Source organism: Mus pahari, chromosome 5 (assembly GCF_900095145.1).
Source record: "Mus pahari chromosome 5, PAHARI_EIJ_v1.1, whole genome shotgun sequence".
Lineage (NCBI taxonomy): Eukaryota > Metazoa > Chordata > Mammalia > Rodentia > Muridae > Mus > Mus pahari.
The window spans coordinates 145,164,712-145,168,828 of NC_034594.1; the positions used below are offsets into that span (position 1 = coordinate 145,164,712).

The window sequence follows — 4,117 nt, forward strand, 5'->3', positions numbered from 1 at the left end:
CTCCCCAAAACTTTAAAACTCTTTGTGTAAGAGCAAAGATTTGTCGTAAATTTCCCTTCAGAGACATTAGCTAATAAAATACTTTCCGTAAAAGAAACAATATACAGAAAGATTCAAAGTCCTAGCTTCTTGTATCGAAGCAGAAACAAAAATATTTTTTCTTTTTACATAATGTAAGTCTATTAGCCATTCCCAGAGGCAAAACTTTCCAATGACTACAAGTTCACTAGAAGCAAACCCTTTACAATTATTAGGATGCAAAGGAAAAAAACAATCTTTCAAACTCCATAATCTATATGGAGTAGGCAGGCCAGATTGTAATGCCTCTATAAGTTCTACAGCCTCATTGATCTTTCATAAATCTTACATTTAAACTTTATTTTGAACAAAACCTGGATAGATCTGTAATAGTGTTGCTTTGGCTTAAATAATTCCCCAGAGGCAAGGAGAGGCGAGGCCCCCCCAAACTTCCATAGGCTGGGTTTGCAAGACAAAAGAAATGATTATATTGTCTGTCTATGAGTCTAATTTTTGGACAGTCTTTCCTAAGATGATTTATACTTAAAGCATCCCTTATAACCTTTGTGCTGTGAAAGCATTGCTTGTACTGTAGTCCCCTGCAAGGCAGCAACCATAGCCAAACTGATTGTATGAGGGTCCAATTTCTGCACAAAGATGAATATATCCAGATAAGTCTGTCTTTGCTTTGTATGGCTGGATGGCTGTAGTGAGCACATTAGCATTCTCATAAGACAATTGTGTTAAAAAAAAAAATCTTCAAAAATTCTACTAGCTATTTTTAGTAGCATACCCACAAAATCCTGTTTGATAACAAATAAATCTCCACTTAGATCTTTTGTCCAATCTTGGGGGGTTAAATTTTACTTCTACCCCTGTAACCAATAAAGCTTGTGGAAAAAGGGACTGCAAGCCCATACTGGACATAGCTGTTTTTAACTTTTATATTCTCGTCATCATTCTAATTACAAAATATGGGTAAGTTAAAAATCCTCAGCTTGAGATCAAACTGCAAACTGCAGTCAATGGAAAACTGGCAATTTTAACCATAATTTTAAAGTTTCTTTTGCAATATTAAGACTGAACCATATCTTTTGGAAAGCAAAACCCAATTTTAAACAATCAATTCTCTTTAAAATCAATACCAAAAGCATTACTTTCACATTTCAATGTTTGGCTGCACGACAGTGCAACTTTTAGTGCATCATTAAAAAGACATTGTTAATTCTTATCCCTTATTTATCTAGTTTCTCGGATAAGAATTACATAAACTATTATACCAATTTAGAAGTATCTTTAGAGGCCTGGTTTCCTGGGCTGGTTTATGCCACGTGTTGTTGTTTAAAATGACTCCAACCCTGAGTTACCAGTTTTAAGCTAACTTTCTTGTTACCAATGTTACACCTTTTTAATCATACCCAATAGCTTATAAGCTAGTACTCTATGACCAAGACAGGCAGAACATACCTTTAAGACCAGTCAGAACCCAAATGAAGGAGCTACACAAATCTTATAAATTTAGACCAAAGAATTTTTACTTTTTCTAGTTATAATTTCAAGAGAAAAAGCACTTTGTCATTTGCTGAACCCAATAATCACAATTGCAGAGATTTTTCTAGGAAAAAACAAATATCAGCTTATTTGCCTTAGAACTAAGAAGCCACTGACCCCTTTTAAAAGCAGCTTTTCATTAGGGCCTCTCCTGCTGTGCTTGACTCCTGGCTAAGTGTGAGGGCCAACTTTAATCAGCCTAACAGGTACAAACTGAGACTGAATTAAGAGATGGAGAGCCAGCAGATAAAGTTTTAACCACTTTTTTTTTTCTTTTCAACATGAAACATAGAACAGCAGTCATGCAGACAATGAAAACAAAAACAGACACAAATTGACACGTGGACAGATTGGTCCACCAAACACAGACAATTCAGAGAGGGTAGGGAACTTGATGTAACCAGAACTAAGGATGTCTCCTGTAGGGGCCAGAGAGAAAGCAGGATGTCTCCTGATTTCCTTCTGCTTCTGGGAGAGCCCCCAAATCCATTTTCCTTCTCTTGTGATCTTTCTCATGTCATTTGTATATCTACCATCTCCATTTGTTTGTTTGTTTTTTACTCTTTATTTTATTTTTTAATTTTACTTTAAGCCCTACTCCTCTTGCCGGACGCAGTTCTTGACGCTTGTTTAGAATTTTCCAGTCCCATTTTCCACTGTCAACCCCTAGCTAATGGGGTTGGGCAGATGCTGACTCAGTCTATACTATATCCTTTTTGCACCCTTACATCAACAACTTTCAAAATATGAAGTTTGTAGCACTAACATTCATGCTGTATGTTGCATACTGTGCATGATGCATCTTCTATGGAGCCCCACCAAGACAGTATACTCTCAGGTGCTCTTTCCATCTTCAGGCCACTTGCCAGGCGCCACCTGTAGCTGCCAGTGGCCTTGGGTTACTGGGTTCCTGAAAGGAAATTTGGGGTTGGATGGCAAAGGTGGCAAGAGAAATAACGAGCCAAGACAAAGTTCTCTAATCAAGGCTAAATCTTTAATGTACAGCACTGAATATATATGGGAAAACCCAAGGACCCATCAATTGTTTCAGCTGGATTCTGTTGCTAGTTTCAGCTGGATTGAGTTGCAAAGTCATTGTAAAGCCCAAGGAGATCTTGGCATGTGCTGGTATTTGGATCCAGATTGTTGGCAGGAATCTCATTTATATCTCATTTTATCCACCGATGCATAAAGAGGCCTGTCCTGTAGGAAAGTTAGGTCAGTACAGGGAGGCAGATAGGGAGGCAGGACAAGGATGAGAAAAGGGCAGGGATTCCTCCTTACTGGGTCTTCTGGGATGGGCGTCTCAGGTCTGGCTGTGGAAGGAGAGACATTCATGTCAGGATGGTGGCATTTATCTCCTCCCACCTACTGGTTTTGGCTTCTCTTCCCCAAGAGAATACAGACACCTTTACTTCTATGTAATTTGGACACAGGAAGAATTGGGGATTGTTGACTTAGATTCCAGTCCCGACCCAGCTACCACCAAGTGTGTGACCTTACTAGTCATCGTATCTCAGAAGTCTTTAGCTCTCTCAACCATGGAAAGGGTGATGCTATTAACTTCCTCATAAGGATGATAGAAAGGCTCAAGAGAGATGACATGTAAAAGATGACTTAAAAATAACTGCCACAAGGCACAACGTATGTATATGAAAATGCCACAAGGAAACATAATGCTACATGCTAACTTCAAAGATATTATGAGCTGGGAAATGCCAGGGATTTAGCAAGAAGGGAATCTGGAAAGAGGTACTAACCATCTGTTTTCTATGCTTTGAAGAAATACATTAGAACCACAGCCCCAATGACCATCCCACCAGCAGGCTTGCAGGTAGACAGACAGTTAGAATGTTGCTCTTGGTCCAGGCAGTACCTGAGACTGGAGAAATAATTATTCAGAAACATATCCTGACGTAGCCCAGGAGACACAAGGACAGCTTTGGGGGACAACATGTGGCCTGGAGCAGCCTTGTAAGTAGAAACGAGAGATGGATAGGTCAGAAGGCGCTAGCATGTGCAAACATGTTATGGGTTGCCATGGAACCCCTCCCCATGGGGACCCAACCCTTTGCCAGACACTCCACCAATGTCTGTGTTCAGCAAAGCAGGTATGGTGGGAGGTTACAGAGGAGTGAATTCAGAGTCCTGACAGTTACAGGGGGCTAAGAGATTATGTGGGACAGAACATACCAACCAAAGGGAACTTCTTGGGCTCACTTATTTCTCTGGAGATGCTGTTTTTAGCTTCACAGGAATAGTTCTTGGCACTCCACTCTGCCTTTACTGAGGTGAAGAGGGAGGCAGCTCTGCCAGAGGGAGCCAGGGGTTTCCTTAGGATTTCTCCATCAATGTAGAATGAGTAAAAGATTGGAAGGGATCCCTGCTGGGCCTCACAGAGGAACTCCACCTTGTCTCCTACAGCAAGGTTAGTGGCTTCATGTTGCAGAGTGAGCACAGGATAGGATACAGGAACTGGAGGAGGGCACACAGAATGAGACTGTCAGCCTGACTGCCCAGGATCCAGGATCCTTTCTCCCAGTGACCC

The 4,117-nt window shown here is 40.8% G+C and overlaps 1 pseudogene; it reads right to left on the reverse strand.

Moving 5' to 3' along the window:
* Positions 1-3,569: 3,569 nt before the first annotated feature.
* LOC110322057 overlaps positions 3,570-4,117 on the reverse strand; it is a 3,898-nt pseudogene continuing 3,350 nt past the window's right edge.